Genomic DNA, 18,044 nt, shown 5'->3' on the forward strand with positions numbered 1-18,044 from the left:
ATAATAAAGGGGTCAATTTATCAAGATGACATAATAGTCCTGAACATTTGTGCACCTAATAACAGGGCAAAAAATACATGAAGCAAAAAATTGATAAAACTGCAAAAAGCATTAGACTAATCCACATTTCTGATAAGAGTTTTCAATACTTAATACTTGATAGAAAAAATAAAATCAGCAAGTACATAGAAGACTTGAACAGCATTACCAGTAAAATATATCTAATTGACATTTAGAGAACATGCCAATCAAACCAGCAGACCCCTTCTTTATAAGGGCACATGTAACATTGTCCAAGATGGACTATATTCTAAACCATAAAACAATGTTCAATAAATTTAAAAGGAGTTAAGTTATACAAAGTGTGTTCTCTGACCTAAATGTAATTAAATTAGAACTCATTAACAGAAGTGTATCAGGAAAAATCCCAAATATTTGGAAACTAAATAATTCACTACGAGGTAGCCTATGGGTCAAATAAAATACCAAAAGGAAAAACAGTAAGTTTCTTGGACAGAATGAAAATGAGAACACAATCCATCCACATTTGTAGATGTCACTAAAGCAATACTTAGGTGGCGCTCAATAGCACTAAATGTATATTTTAGAAAAAAAGAAATGGTCTCAAATCAATTACTTCAACTTCCACTTTAAGAAATTAGAAGCAGCAAATTAATCCCAAATAAGCAGAAAATGGAAATAATAAAGATCAGAGTGAAAAATCACTGGAAGAGAAAACAGAAAAATAATTAAGAAAAATTATTGAAACTAAAAGCTAATTTTTTGAGCCAATCAATAAAATTGAAAAGCTTTTAGTCAGACTGATCAGGGAAAAAAGATTTAAGATGCAAATTAACCAACATCAGGAATGATAGAGGTGACAATACACAAATCCTACAGATATTAAAAGGATAATATGGAAATACTATAAACAAATTTTTGCCTATGAATTAGAAAATGTAGATTAAATCGACAAATTCTCTGTAAGATTCAAACTCCCAGAACCCACGAAGAAAGAACGAGCCTGAACTGCCCTTTATCCATACCGAGTCCAATAATATGTAAAATGGATAATGCATCACACCCACGGAGTTTATCCAAGAATGAAAGGTTGGTCTGAAATTCAAGATCCAATCAATACAATATCACCTTACTAACTAAAAAAGAAAAGAAAAACCATATGATAATCTCAACAGGCACAGAAAGAGCATTTGGCTAAATCCAACACGTATTCCTGCGAAAACTCCCAGCGAACTAGGAATTCGAAGAGAATGTACTCATCTCACTTAGGGGGATCTATAAACACCTATAGCTACATCATATGTAATGGGGAAAGATGGCATCTTTTCACCCTAAAAGCAGGAACGAGCAAGAACGTCTGCTCCAGCCGCTCTTATCCCACACAGTACTGCAGTACTAGAAGTACACAATAAGGCGAGAAAAAGAAATAAACGGAAAACAAGCAAATCTGCCTTTTTCCACAGTCAGCATGATCACGCATGTAGAAAACTTTCAGGAATATACAAATAAGATATCAGAACTAAAAAGCAAGTTTAGCAAGGCTGCGGGAAACAAGAACAAATCATAAAATATTATTGTATTTCCATATACTAGTAATGAACAATCAGAAATTAAAATTTAATTAACTATATCCCATATTAGTGACAGACCCTTTCAACATGAAAAAGTTAGAATGGCCATGGCCCGAACACCCCGTGCTGGTTTGAAATGATTTATGTCCCTAGAAAAGCCATGTTTTAATCCTAATCCCATTTTGTAAAGGCAGTCGTTTCTTCTAGTCCCTATTCAGTATTGTATGTTTAAAACTGTAATTAAATCCTCTCCCTGGAGGTGTGACTCAATCAAGAGTGGCTGTTGAACTGGATTAGGGGAGACGTGTCTCCACCCATTCAGGTGGGTCTCGATTAGTTTACTGGAGTCCTATAAAAGAGGAAACATTTTGGAGAATGAAGAAGACTTCAGAGAGAGCAAAACAGAATGACATAGCCACGAGAAGCAGAGTCCACCAGCCAGCAACCTTCGGGGATGAAAAAGGAAAACGCCTCCCGGGGAGCTGGAGAGGAAGCCAGCAGATGACACCGTGCTCGCCACGTGCCCTTCCACTTGAGAGAGAAACCCTGAACTTCATCGGCCTTCTTGAACCAAGGTATCTTTCCCTGGATGCCTTAGATTGGACATTTCTATAGACTTGCTTTAATTGGGGCATTTTGTCAGCCATAGAACTGTAAACTAGCAACTCATTAAATTCCCCTTTTTAAACATCATTCTGTTTCTGTATATTGCATTCTGGCAGCTAGCAAACTACAACCCCTAAAGAGAGGTATTGAGAGATCAAAGGTGATGGTGGAGTTATCCAGATCCCCATCAAGATGATAGGGGATAGGATTTAACAAATGAGTGTGAATGCTGAATCATTAAATTGATACCCCTTTTATTCTCCAGTATCTTAGAGCAGATAGAAGTAAAAACTAAAATTGTGAAACTGTAACCGATGTCAAACTCTGAAATGTGCCCCACAACTAATTGTGGTGCTGTGCTTTGAAAGTTATTGCTTTTTTGTACATGTGTTATTTTTCACAAAAAAGAAAGAAAAAAAAGTCCATTATGGTGATTAAAAAAAATATTTCTTCTAGCCTCCTGTATTCTGGAGCAGCTAGAAGGAAAAATCTGAGAGGATGGTATGGTAGCCCATGACAAACTCTGGGATCTGTCCTGTAACCACTTGTTGAAGAGTGCTTTGAAAACTATTGATTTTTTTATTTCTTTGCTTTGCATATATGTTATATAATACAATAAAAAAGTTTTAAAAAATATTCAATTCTCAGTAGCATAAAAAATACGGAATACAGATAACTTTGATGAAAGAGATGGAATTACTGTAACTCTAAAAACTAGAAAATGTTGCTGAGATAAATTTTAAAAGATCCAAATAATTGGAGAGAGAGCCCTTGCTTATGGACCAGAAAACTTCATATTGCTAAAAGGCCAATTCTCCCCAAACTGATCTATAGATTCAACGCAACACTAATATTCCATCAGAATTTTTGTAGAAATTGAAAAGAAGAACCTAAATTCATTTGGAAATGCAGAAGACCTAGAATATCCAATGAAATTTTTCAAAAGAGCAAAATTGGAGGACTAAAATAATATGCTTTCAAGATTTATTACAAAGTTGCAGTAATCAAAACCCTGTTGTTCTAGTTTGTTAACTGCCAGAATGCAATATACCAGAAACAGAATGGCTTTTAAAAAGGGGAATTTAATGAGTTGCTAGTTTACAGTTCTAAGGCCAAGAAAATGTCCCAATTAAAGCAAGTCTGTAGAAATATCCAATCAAAGGCATCCAGGGAGAGATACCTTGGTTCATGAAAGCAGGTGAAGTTCAGGGTTTCTCTCTCAAGTGAGAAGGCACATGGTGAACACAGTCAGGGTTCCTCTCTCATCTGGAAGGGCACATGGTGAACACGGCGTCATCTGCTGGCTTTCTCTCCTGGCTTCCTGTTTCATGAAGGTCCCTGGGAGGCATTTTCCTTCTTCATCTCCAAAGGTCACTGGTGGGTGGACTCTGCTTCTCGTGGCTGTGTCATTCAGCTCTGCTCTCTCTGAATCGCTCTCATTCTCCAAAATGTTCCCTCTTTTATAGGGCTTCAGAAACTAATCAAGACCCACCCAAATGGGTGGAGACATGTCGTCACCTAATCCAGTTTAACAACCACTCCTGACTAAATCACATCATCCAGGGAGATGATCTGATTATAGCTTCAAACATACAGCATTGAATAGGGATTATTCTGCCTTTACGAAATGGGATTTTGATTAAAACATGGCTTTTCTAGGGTCCATACGTCCTTTCAAACCGGCACACCTGTGGCAGGGTGGGCCACGGTGGCTCAGTGGCAGAATTCTCGCCTGCCATGCCGGAGACCTGGGTTTGATTTCTGGTGCCTGCCCATGCAAAAAAAAAATCCTGTGATATTAGCATTAATACAGATAAAAAGATCAATGAACTAGAATAGAGAGTTCCACAGAAAAAGACCCACACAGATACGGATGACTGATTTTCGACAAAGGTGCAAGAGCATTTCAGCCTATGAAGCACAGCCTCTCTGAAAATGGTCTTGGAACCACTCTTATCCCCGCTGTGCTAGTTTGAAACAGTTCTGTACCCCAGAAAAGCCCTGTTCTTCAAATCCAGTGTCTTGGGGGCACCTATTGTTGGGTGGGACCTCAGATTAGGTGGTTTCCTTGGAGACGTGACCCCACCCATTCAAGGGGTCTTAACCCACAGACTGGAGCCCTTGCAGAGGGAGGCATTTTGGAGACACAGGTGGGTGCCTGGAGGCTGACACCGAGAGCAGAGAGATGCGACCACGACACAGACATCTGGAGATGCTCAGCTAAGAGAAGAGACCTAGAGGCTGCCCTGGAGAAGCTGAGAGGAAGCCATTGGACACGGGAGCTCAGAGAGCGTCTCAAGCCAGAAGCCGGGAGACAGTGACAGTGGACGTCACCACGTGCCGTCCCCTGTGACACAGAGATCCCCGGTGCCATCTGCCTTTCCAGAGTCAAGGTGTCTTCCTCCGTAGGTCTTCATTCTGAACTTTTCATGCCTAAGGACTGTGAGTTTGTAACTTAATAAATCTCCTTTGAAAAAGCCAATCCATTTCTGCTGTATTGCATTCAGGTAGCCTTACAAACTGAAACACCTATGCAAAAAAAGAGAAGAACTTGGGTCCGTAACTTGCATCATAGGAAAAATTAATTCAAATTGGGTTGTAGATCTCAAGGTAAAATCTAAAACTATAAACCTCTATCAGAAAATACAGGAAGAATCTTTGTGACTTTGGTTTAGGCAAAGAGTTCTTAGATTTGACATGAAATGTATAACCCATAAAACAATAAATTGTTAAACTGAACTGCATAGAAATTAAAACCATCCACTCTTTGAAAGACACTATTAAGAGAATTAAAATACAAGCCGCAGACTGAGAGAACATTTTTGCAAAGCATTTTTCTAATAGTAATGGACTTTTATCCAGAATATACAAAGAGCTATTGAAACTCAAAAAGAAAACACACGGGACAATTATTTTCTTAAAAAAAAGGACACATGTTTCAGAATGGCTGAAATCAGAAGACTGCTTTTGGGAATATAAAATGATACAACCACTTTGGAAAACAACTCAGTGGTTTCTCAGAAGGTGCCCTATGCACCTACCCTGTGTCCCAGCCATTCCATGCCCAGGTGCTCACTTAAAACAAAAGGAAGCAACGTCTGTGCAAAGACTGGCAAGCAAATGTTCAAAGTATTTTTAACAGTCAAAACTGGGAACAACCCAAATGTCCGTCAGCAGATGAATGGATAAACAAACTGCTGTATTTTCATAGAACTGGCTACTGCTTAGAAAAAAAAAAAGGAAAGAAAAAGAAATGATGTATTGGCAAACCCAACATGGATGGATTTCAAAACAATTATGTTGAGTGGAAGAGGCTAGATGAAAAAGACTGCCTGCTGTGTATTCCATTTATATAAAAATTCTAGGAAATGGAAATCTCTAGTGACAGAAGACAAAGGAGCGGGGAGCCTGGACGGAGCTCCGACAAAGGTGCATGAGGACGCTGTCGGGGAGGGACGGCTGTGCTCCCTCTATTGATCGTAATCATTGCTTCACGGACGCACACAGGTCAAACCTTACATCGTGCACTTTAAATACGCAGTTTCCACGTCAAGTACACCTCAACAAAGCTGCACCCACACTAAGCAAAGCCTGGGGGGCCCGAGCCCTCCCGTCCCTGTGCGCTCCGGGCTGCAAGCAGGGGCACGCGGAATCCGCTGTGCAAATGACCAAGACACGGCGGCCATACCAGAAGCCGCCAGGTCACAGCATCTGCACGCCTCTTTACTTTTTCAGCTCTCTGGGGAACGTGGCTGCCAGCTACAACCAACTGGGGCTTTTCTTTTGGGTTGAGAGAATCTGAAATTGGGCTCTGCTCGATCCAGCCCATGCGGGTCACCTGGGCGGAAGGGACACGGCTGGCTACAGGGACAGACCCCCCACCGCTGCCTCCGGGTCAGAGCCAGCCATTGGCTCCCGGGCCGGTTGCTTTAGGAAAACGGCAGGGTCTGCATTCCAATCACTTTCACTCTGCTCACAGGACGTCCTAACTTGAAGACTTTTTCTTTTTCGTTGCAGGAGACCCTGGCCCACGGGGGAAGGTTCCACCACTGCGCCCAGGCCCTCCTTCCCCGCTCTGCTTCTCTGAGCAGCTTTCCCTGCCCACTGCAGCCAGTGGCCTGGACAGAGAGGCTGTCCCTGGCCCCCAAGAGGGGACAGGTCTTGTAGCCAGGGTGGCCCATGGGAGCCGCCGTTGAACACAGCTGCCTCCTCCTCGCCTCCACAGACCTTTCCCAGCAGGAGCGCGGGCTGGGGGGAGGGGGCAGCGCTCAAAGGGGCTGGGTTTTGAGGACACCTGTGGCTTGCCCCTGTTTTGTAATCGGGACCACAGGAAGTGGCCTCGTGGGAGGAGGGGAGCGCCCCCACTGCGTCCCTGACCCCCTGCTGAAGTGGACAGGCTCTGCCAGCAGCCTCGAGGGTCAGCCCTACTCCATTTAGCTGGTAAGGCCCAGAGAGCCCCAGGGGTGAGTGCGGGTAGGACGGGAGGCGAGGCTGCCAGCCCAGGCCAGCATGGTCGGACCCCACCGTCCCCCACGCAGCGAGCCCCTCACCGCTGCCTGCTCACGCCTGCTTCACCAACACCTCTGCAGTCTGTTCTGCTCGTCACCGTCTTCCAAGTAACTGATCTCGCCAATGTGAAGTTGCAAGACATAAACGGTCTCCAGTGACATCGTCCGGAGATGCTGACCAACCTGGACCTGCTTCTGGAACCCTCAGCTAGGACCTAACTCAGGACAAACAGCTGGGGCTCTGGGATGTCAGGAGTGCAGCAGAGAGGCAGACAGGGGCGCCTTGCACAGGGCCTGTAGGCTAGGGTAGGAGTTTGGGTTTTGTCCTCAGAACAGGGTTTTGCCTAACGGAGTGACATGGTCAGATCCCTCAAGAATGGAAGGTCAGCCCGAGCCCACCACAGTAGCCCAGGCAAGAGAACGGGGAGCCTTGGACTTGGGGAGTGCTAGAAAAATGAACGGAATGGACGCATGCAGCAGTAGTTTTAGAAGCAGAGTCAGCCAGACCCGATGAACAGGGCGCGCGCAGTGAGGAGAAAGAGGCGAGTGAAGGCCAACTTGGAGGATTCTGCACAGAGAAACGAGAAACCGAGGCAGGGACGAGTGAGATCAAGTCAGACTGGCACAGATCTTTTGCTTTGCTTGCATGTGAAATGTGCGTTAGGACGTGGGCCGTGGAAACGTGAGGGTGGACTGAGGGTGGAGGTGACGCTCAGGATGGAGACGTCCCTGCAAGCCCTGAGCCGGGATGCGCTCAGCAAGGGAGCCAGCGTGCTGGGGAGGGAAGAGGGTCGGGAGAACCCCTGGGGGGGACAAAGGAGGAGCAGGAGGAAAGCGAGGGGTGCCGGGTGCCCTGGAAGAAAGAGAGAGAGAGGGTGGGGAAGGAGTGGCCAGCCCAAATGAGATGGACCTGAAGCGTCCACTGAGTCGGGCCACGGCACATTGCTGTGTGCTGCTCTCTGGATGTTTCCATCTCAACACGAAGGGGACGTGGCCCACCGCCCACACCCTGAGCAAGCCTCTCCACGGCCCCTCTGCAGGCACCGGGCTTCAGAGTTCGGTAAGATGCAGCCTCCTCTGCCTTCGAGGTGTTGCCAGTGCCGGAGAAGCTGCCGGGAACGAGCAGTTTTATTACGTCTGTTACCCTGCTGGCCTTCCACACTCAGTGCACGGTCACTGCCGTCAGCTCATTTCACGAGCAAGGAAACTGAGGCAGGAGGAGGTCGGGCGCGTCAGACAGCCGGCACAAAAGCAGGAGACTGGACATCAAGCTTCCAGGAAGTGAACCACAAAGAGGCCCGGGAGATGCCAGGGACCGGCAGCCTTACCTCCGGGACCCGCCGCCCGAAAGGCAGAGCAGGCCAGGGCCAGGGCCCCTGTCCGCACAGCGCGTCCCCCAGACCCGGTGGCTCCAGACCCGGTGCCCCCCAGACCCGGTGCCCCCCCCCAGACCCGGTGCCCCACAGACCCGGTGCCCCCGCAGACCCGGTGCCCCCGCAGACCCGGTGCCCCCGCAGACCCAGTGTCCCCACAGACCCGGTGACCCCGCAGACCCGGTGCCCCCGCAGACCCGGTGCCCCCGCAGACCCAGTGTCCCCACAGACCCGGTGACCCCGCAGACCCGGTGCCCCCGCAGACCCGGTGCTCCCCCAGACCCGGTGCCCTCCCAGACCCGGTGGCCCCAGACCCGGTGTCCTCCCCAGACCCGGTGCTCCCCCAGACCCGGTGCCCTCCCAGACCCGGTGGCCCCAGACCCGGTGTCCTCCCCAGACCCGGTGCTCCCCCAGACCCGGTGCCCCCCCGCAGACCCGGTGCCCCCCCAGACCCGGTGGCCCCAGACCCGGTGCCCCCCCAGACCCGGTGCCCCCCCAGACCCGGTGCCCCCCCGCAGACCCGGTGCCCCCCCCAGACCCGGTGCCCCCCCAGACCCGGTGCCCCCGCAGACCCGGTGTCCCCACAGACCCGGTGCCCCCCCCAGACCCGGTGCCCCCCAGACCCGGTGCCCCCCCAGACCCGGTGCTCCCCCAGACCCGGTGCCCCCCCAGACCCGGTGCCCCCCGCAGACCCGGTGCCCCCCAGACCCGGTGCCCCCCGCAGACCCGGTGCCCCCCAGACCCGGTGCCCCCCCAGACCCGGTGCCCCCCCAGACCCGGTGCCCCCCGCAGACCCGGTGCCCCCGCAGACCCGGTGCCCCCCCAGACCCGGTGCCCCCCCAGACCCGGTGCCCGCCGCCACCAGGACTCCCGCGGGGTGAACATGGCCTTGTGACAAAGGGCCCCGAACGTCCCGCGGGGGAACACCCCCACCCAGGGTCCATAAAACCCTGCACATTAACACCCACCAGTCCCCACTAAGTGATATTTTATTCATTTAAACATGAATGAAACTCAAAACTTTTAAACAAAATTAAATTTTTAAAGAATAGTTTTTTATTTAAAAATAAAAAATAATTTAAAAATTTAAAATAAAATTTTAAAAGGGGGCAGCCTTAGGCAGACATGTGAGCAGAAGCATTTGGGAGCTGCCCACAGCAGTGCAGCCCCCCTGGCAACGCGGCCCCCCCAGCCTTCCAGGAGACGCCCGGGGCCGGGTTTGCTTTCCTCTCCAGGGGGCTGCCAGAAGGCCAGCCAGCCCATGGTCAGCTCTCCAGACAGGCCTTAATGGCTCTGGCCCATCCAGGAGAGACTGTCCGAGGCTGCGGAATGGTCACAAAGTTTAGATGATGCAGAAGCGAGTCTGCGCGTTCATGAAGGTTCCCCAGCACCCGTGTGCACACGTGACGGGGGTGACAGGATGGAAGATGCTTCTCGCTCATCAGACGTCGCCTCTGCTGGAAAGCCGGGCTACTCAGGTGACCTAAGGGAAGGACATTCGACTCAGGGCCATGCCACCAGGACAACAGAGGGCCTCGTGAGGCCAGCGCAGAAAGAAGGATGCAAAAGTGGAGAGAGGATGAAATTCGATTTGACCTGATGCCACTGGGTCAGACAGAAAACTGATGTGCAGTAGTAGAATTGCCAGGCTGTAAGACGGCAGACGGCAGACAGGAGCAGTCATCCGCCTTAACTTGTGTGACAACACCAGCAAAAAAGGAAAAACAGGCTGCAAAGAAAGCTCTGGAGGTTTGATGGGGGGCCCCTCAAGATGTGCCGGGAGGCATTTCCCCAGAGTCTGAGGCAGGCCCTTCCCTTCCCGGATCCACACTGGGTGGGGGTACCCACCTGCCACACCTCTGTGGACACCAAACCTGCCCTACCTGCATGTTAAATGAAAGTGATGCTGAGCGTGGCTTGTCCCCCTGCGGAAGGCAGTTTGGCCGTTCCTCAGAAAGCTAAGGGTGAGCTTACCATCTGACCAGGAAATACCACCACTAGGTATATACACAAAGTGATCGAAAGTGGGGGCTCAAACAGACATTTGCACACCTACGTTCCCAGCAGCATTATCCACAATTGCCAAAAGAGAGAAGCAACCCAAATGTCTACCAACCGATGAATGGATAAATGAAGTGGAGTATACATACAGTGAAATGTTATTTAGCCACAAAAACGAAGTTCTGACACATGCTACAATATGTATACACCTCGAAGATATCATGTTCAGTGAAATCAATCAAGACACGAAAGGACAACTATTGCATGATCTCACTGACATGAAATATTAGAATACACCAATTCCTAGAGTCAGCGGCTAGAGTGCAGGTGCCCAGGCTGAGTGGGGAATGGGGATTTACGCAGAGCTGGTGCAGTTTCTGTCTGGGGCGTTGTAAAGTTTTGGTGCTGGGTGGTGGCGGTGGCAGTGTGACATTGCAAGTGTAATTACCACCACTCAGTTACGTGTTTGAATGTGGTTAAAAGGGGAATTTTTAGGTGGATATGTTACTAGGATAAAAATTTTTTAAAAAGCAACAATCGCAGGACTATGTGACAGGAGAGGGACCCTACTGTGAACCGTGAACTACAGCCAATGGCACAGTCACAATTCCACATCGGCTGTGACAAACATGCCAAGCAAGGCAGCATGTTAATAATGGGGAGTCTGAGAACTCCGTATTTTCTGCACATGTTTTCTGTAAATCTACAACTTCTCTAACAAAAGACAAAAAACAAAACAGAGTTGCTCGTTCAACATCCATGATGTGACACTGAGAATTCCTGTTTGTTTTTCTGAAAGCATAACTACCATAGTGCACCTAAAAAAATGCACAAATGGAATTCTCTGTCTGAAAATTGTTTTAATCAACTTGCGAGCTTTTTTGTCAAGTTAAAGCCTTAAGATTTTTATGTCAAATGTTCTTTAAACCAGATCTTGTTTCTTCTCATCATAATGGAAGAAATTAGTTTCTTTATCTTTGATACTTAATTGTTTTGAGGATTTTTTAAAAACCTGGGCTTTCTTAAGTTATTTTTAAATTTTGTTTTTAATGCAGAACATTTGAAAGGTATAAAAGTATAGATCATAGTAATTTTCATTGCCGCTGGTAGAAAATTAATAAACATCCTAATTTTATATTTGGCTTCTCTTTTCTTATGGGCAGAAGACTGCACTGACCAAGCCGTTTACAAAAGAGACTATCCCAGTGGTCCCTAAGCACATGAAAAGGTTCTGAAACCATTACACATCAGAGAATGCAAATTTAAATCATTATGAAATAATACCACACACACACCCAAATGGCTAAAATTAAGAAACTGACAATTTCAAATGTTGACAAAAACACAGAGCAACTGAAACTGTCATACACTGATGGTAGGAATGAAACATGGCATTGTAATGATAGAAGGGTATTTGGTATTTTCTAATAAAATTATTCACTTCCTGAATTACCCAGCAATCTCACCCCAGGTTAGTATCAAAAAGAAAGGAGGGCAGGAGAGAGGGCCAAGATGGCGGCTTAGTAAGGTACGCGCGTCTTAGTTCCTCCTCCAGAGCAACTACTGGGTGACCAGAAACAGTGCAGAACAGCTCCCAGGGCCACGGCAGGGACTGGACACACAGCGTACCACAGTCTGGACTGGCTGGACCGGCTGCGAGACTCCGCTGCGGTGAGCTCCACAAGCGGCGCACGCTTCCCCGGGCCACGGCGGCTGGCGGCCGGCGTCCCTCCCTCCCTCCTTCCCGGAACAGCTGAGAGTCTCGGAGAGGCAAGTTCCCCAAGCCACGGCGGCCGGTGGTCGGCACGCCTCTCTTGCGGGCGGCTTCCCGGTCCGGCTACAAGTCTCGGATCAGCAAGCTCACCAAGCCGCGGCAGCCGGCGGCCGGTGCCCCTCCCCCACAGGCAGCTTCCCGGTACGACGTCGAGTCTCAGATCAGCGAGCTCTCCAAGTCGCGGCGGCCGGCGACCGGTGCCCCTCCCCCACAGGCGGCTTCCCGGTCCGGCAGCGAGTCTCGGATCGGCGAGCTCCCCAAGCCACGGCGGTCAGCGGCCGGTGCCCCTACCCCACAGACGGCTTCCCGGTCCGGCGGCCAATCTTGGATCAGCGAGCTCCCCAAGCCGCGGCAGCCAGCGGCTGGTGCCCCTCCCCCACAGGTGGCTGCCCGGAGGGAGAGGAGGGAGTCTCCGACAGTGGCGGGACTGGGTCCAACCAAACACCAATAGTGGCATTAATAAAGGAGCCACAACATCTTTTGCTGGTGGGACCCGCAGACAGACAAGCGCCACATACTGGGCAGGATAAAAAAAACAGAGCCCAGAGACTTCACAGGAAAGTCTTTCAACCTGCTGGGTCTCACATTCAGGGAAATCTGATTAAATGTCCAGACGCCAGCAAAAAATAACAAATCACACCAGGAAAACTGAAGATATGGCCCAGTCAAAGGAACAAACCAACAGTTCAAATGAGATACAGGAGCTGAGACAACTAATTCTGAATATACGAACAGAAATGGAAAACCTCTTCAAAAACCATATCAATAAATTGAGGGAGGACATGAAGAAGGCAAGGGATAAACAAAAAGAAGAAATGGAAAGTCTGAAAAAACAAATCACAGAACTGATGGTAATGAAAGGTACAGTAGAACAGATGAAAAAAACAATGGAAACCTACCATGATAGATTTCAAGAGACAGAGGTTAGAATTAGTGAACTGGAGGATGGAATATCTGAAATCCAAAAAGAAACAGAAACTATAGGGAAAAGAATGGGAAAATTTGAGCAGGGGCTCAGGGAATTGAATGATAATATGAAGCGCACAAATATACATGTTGTGGGTGTCCCAGAAGGAGAAGAGAAGGGAAAAGGAGGAGAAAAACTAATGGAAGAAATTATCACTGAAAATTTCCCAACTCTTATGAAAGACCTAAAATTACAGATCCAAGAAGTGCAGCGCACCCCAAAGAGAATAGATCCAAATAGGCGTTCTCTAAGACACTTACTAGTTAGAATGTCAGAGGTCAAAGAGAAAGAGAGGATCTTGAAAGCAGCAAGAGAAAAACAATCCATCACATACAAGGGAAACCCAACAAGACTATGTGTAGATTTCTCAGCAGAAACCATGGAGGTAAGAAGACAGTGGGATGATATATTTAAATTACTAAAAGAGAAAAACTGCCAACCAAGAATTCTATATCCAGCAAAATTGTCCTTCAAAAATGAGGGAGAAATTAAAATATTTTCAGACAAAAAGTCACTGAGAGAATTTGTGACCAAGAGACCAGCTCTGCAAGAAATACTAAAGGGAGCACTAGAGTCAGATACGAAAAGACAGAAGAGAGAGGTGTGGAGAAGAGTGTAGAAAGAAGGAAAATTAGATATGATATATATAATACAAAAGGCAAAATGGTAGAGGAAAGTATTACCCAAACAGTAATAACACTAAATGTTAATGGACTGAATTCCCCAATCAAAAGACATAGACTGGCAGAATGGATTAAAAAACAGGATCCTTCTATATGCTGTCTACAGGAAACACATCTTAGACCCAAAGATAAACATAGGTTGAAAGTGAAAGGTTGGGAAAAGATAATTCATGCAAATAACAACCAGAAAACAGCAGGAGTAGCTACACTAATATCCAACAAATTAGACTTCAAATGTAAAACAGTTAAAAGAGACAAAGAAGGATACTATGTACTAATAAAAGGAACAACTCAACAAGAAGACATAACAATCATAAATATTTACGCACCGAATCAGAATGCCCCAAAATATGTGAGGAATACACTACAAATACTGAAAAGGGAAATAGAAACATCTACCATAATAGTTGGAGACTTCAATTCCCCACTCTCGTCAATGGACAGAACATCTAGACAGAGGATCAATAAAGAAACAGAGAATTTGAATATTACAATAAATGAGCTAGACTTAACAGACATTTATAGGACATTACACCCCACAACAGCAGGATACACCTTTTTCTCAAGTGCTCATGGATCATTCTCAAAGACAGACCATATGCTGGGTCACAAAGCAAGTCTCAACAAATTTAAAAAGATTGAAATCATACACAACACTTTCTCAGATCATAAAGGAATGAAGTTGGAAATCAATAACAGGCAGAGTGCCAGAAAATTCACAACTACGTGGAGGCTCAACAACACACTCTGAAACAACCAGTGGGTCAAGGAAGAAATTACAAGAGAAATTAGTAAATATCTCGAGGCGAATGAAAATGAAAACACAACATATCAAAAGCTATGGGATGCAGCAAAGGCAGTGCTAAGAGGGAAATTCATTGCCCTAAATGCCTATATCAAAAAAGAAGAAAGGGCAAAAATTCGGGAATTAACTGTCCACTTGGAAGAACTGGAGAAAGATCAGCAAACTAACCCCAAAGCAAGCAAAAGGAAAGAAATAACAAAGATTAGAGCAGAAATAAATGAAATTGAGAACATGAAAACAATAGAGAAAATCAATAAGACCAGAAGTTGATTCTATGAGAAAATAAACAAGATTGATGGGCCCTTAGCAAGACTGACAAAAAGAAGAAGAGAGAGGACGCAAATAAATAAGATCAGAAATGGAAGAGGAGACATAACCACTGACCTCACAGAAATAAAGGAGGTAATAACAGGATACTATGAACAACTTTATGCTAATAAATACAACAATGTAGATGAAATGGACAAGTTCCTAGAAAGGCATAAACAACCAACTTTGACTCGAGAAGAAATAGATGACCTCAACAAACCAATCACAAGTAAAGAAATTGAATCAGTCATTCAAAAGCTTCCCCAAAAGAAAAGTCCAGGACCAGACGGCTTCACATGTGAATTCTACCCAACATTCCAGAAAGAATTAGTACCAACCCTGATCAAACTCTTCAAAAAAATTGAAGTGGAGGGAAAACTACCTAATTCATTCTATGAAGCCAACATCACCCTCATACCAAAACCAGGCAAAGATATTACAAAAAAAGAAAACTACAGATCAATCTCTCTAATGAATATAGATGCAAAAATCCTCAACAAAATTCTAGCAAATCGAATCCAGCAACACATTAAAAGAATTATACATCAAGACCAAGTAGGATTCATCCCAGGTATGCAAGGATGGTTCAACATAAGAAAATCAATTAATGTAATACACCACATCAACAAATCAAAGCAGAAAAATCACATGATCATCTCAATTGATGCAGAGAAGGCATCTGACAAGATTCAACATCCTTTCCTGTTGAAAACACTTCAAAAGATAGGAATACAAGGGAACCTCCTTAAAATGATAGAGAGACTATATGAAAAACCCACAGCTAATATCATCCTCAATGGGGAAAAATTGAAAACTTTCCCCCTAAGATCAGGAACAAGACAAGGATGTCCACTATCACCACTATTATTCAACATTGTGTTGGAGGTTCTAGCCAGAGCAATTAGACAAGAAAAAGAAATACAAGGCATCAAAATTGGAAAGGAAGAAGTAAAACTATCACTGTTTGCAGATGATATGATACTATACGTCGAAAACTCTGAAAAATCAACAGCAAAACTACTAGAGCTAATAAACGAGTACAGCAAAGTAGCAGGTTACAAGATCAACATTCAAAAATCTGTAGCATTTCTATACACTAGCAACGAACAAGCTGAGGGGGAAATCAAGAAACGAATTCCATTTACAATTGCCACTAAAAGAATAAAATACTTAGGAATACATTTAACTAAAGAGACAAAAGACCTATATAAAGAAAACTACAAAAAACTGTTAAAAGAAATCACAGAAGACCTAAATAGATGGAAGGGCATACCGTGTTCATGGATTGGAAGACTAAATATAGTTAAGATGTCAATTCTACCTCAATTGATTTACAGGTTCAACGCAATACCAATCAAAATTCCAACAAATTATTTTTCGGAAATAGAAAAACCAATAAGCAAATTTGTCTGGAAGGGCAGGGTGCCCCGAATTGCTAAAAGTATCTTGAGGAAAAAAAATGAAGCTGGAGGTCTCACGCTGCCGGACTTTAAGGCATAGTATGAAGCCACAGTGGTCGAAACAGCATGGTACTGGCATAAAGATAGATCTATTGACCAATGGAATCGAATAGAGTGCTCAGATATAGACCCTCTCATCTATGGACATTTGATCTTTGATAAGGCCGTCAAGCCAACTCACCTGGGACAGAACAGTCTCTTCAATAAATGGTGCCTAGAGAACTGGATATCCATATGCAAAAGAATGAAAGAAGACCCGTATCTCACACCCTATACAAAAGTTAACTCAAAATGGGTCAAAGATCTAAACATTAGCTCTAAGACCATAAAACAGTTAGAGGAAAATGTAGGGAGATATCTTATGAAACTTACAATTGGAGGCAGTTTTATGGACCTTACACCTAAAGCAAGAGCACTGAAGAAGGAAATAAATAAATGGGAGCTCCTAAAAATTAAACACTTTTGTACATCAAAGAACTTCATCAAGAAAGTAGAAAGACAGCCTACACAATGGGAGACAATATTTGGAAACGACATATCAGATAAAGGTTTAGTATCCAGAATTTATAAAGAGATTGTTCAACTCAACAACAAAAAGACAGCCAACCCAATTACAAAATGGGAAAAAGACTTGAACAGACACCTCTCAGAAGAGGAAATACGGATGGCCAAGAGGCACATGAAGAGATGCTCAATGTCCCTGGCCATTAGAGAAATGCAAATCAAAACCACAATCATCTCATACCCACCAGAATGGCCATTATCAACAAAACAGAAAATGACAAGTGCTGGAGAGGATGTGGAGAAAGAGGCACACTTATCCACTGTTGGTGGGAATGTCAAATGGTGCAACCACTGTGGAAGGCAGTTTGGCGGTTCCTCAAAAAGCTGAATATAGAATTGCCATATGACCCAGCAATACCATTGCTAGGTATCTACTCAAAGGACTTAAGGGCAAAGACACAAACGGACATTTGCACACCAATGTTTATAGCAGCATTATTTACAATTGCAAAGAGATGGAAACAGCCAAAATGTCCATCAACAGACGAGTGGCTAAACAAACTGCGGTATATACATATGATGGAATATTATGCAGCTTTAAGACAGAATAAACTTATGAAGCATGTAATAACATGGATGGACCTAGAGAACATTATGCTGAGTGGGACTAACCAAAAACTAAAGGACAAATACTGTATGGTCCCACTGATGTGAACCGACATTAGAGAATAAACTTGGAATATGTCATTGGTAACAGAGACCAGCAGGAGTTAGAAACAGGGTAAGATAATGGGTAATTGGAGCTGAAGGGATACAGACTGTGCAACAAGACTGGATACAAAAACTCAGAAATGGACAGCACGATACTACCTAATTGTAATGTAATTATGTTAAAACACTGAATGAAGCTGCATCTGAGGTATAGTCTTTTTTGTTTGTTTGTTTGTTTTATTTTTTTCTTTCTATTATTGTTTTATTTCTTTTTCTTCTGTCTTTCTATGTCTTTTTCTAAATCGATGCAAATGTACTAAGAAATGATGAATATGCATCTATGTGATGATATTAAGAATTACTGATTGTATATGTAGAATGGAATGATTTCTAAATGTTGTGTTAGTTAATTTTTTTAATTAATAAAAAAAAAAAGAAAGGAGGGCAGATGTCCAAGCATGTGCAACGAGCTCTACTTGTGCTAAGATAAGAAACAACCCAAACGCATGCTAAAGGGAATGGACACGTAGACTGCGGTATCTCCATGCCAGGACTTACTGCTCACCTGTGGAAAAGAACCAACTACCTATACACGGGAACTTGGCTGGACCCCAAAACCTCATGCCAGACACAAGATGCTGCACCGTGTGACTTCATTTTTACGAAGTTCAGGCGAAACAAATGTGCGGTGATCGCAGTCAGGGAGGTGGGCGCCTCTGGGGGCGCGGCTGAGCGCACGGGAGGGGCTCTC

The sequence above is a fragment of the Tamandua tetradactyla genome, chromosome 17, assembly GCF_023851605.1.
Source record: "Tamandua tetradactyla isolate mTamTet1 chromosome 17, mTamTet1.pri, whole genome shotgun sequence".
Lineage (NCBI taxonomy): Eukaryota > Metazoa > Chordata > Mammalia > Pilosa > Myrmecophagidae > Tamandua > Tamandua tetradactyla.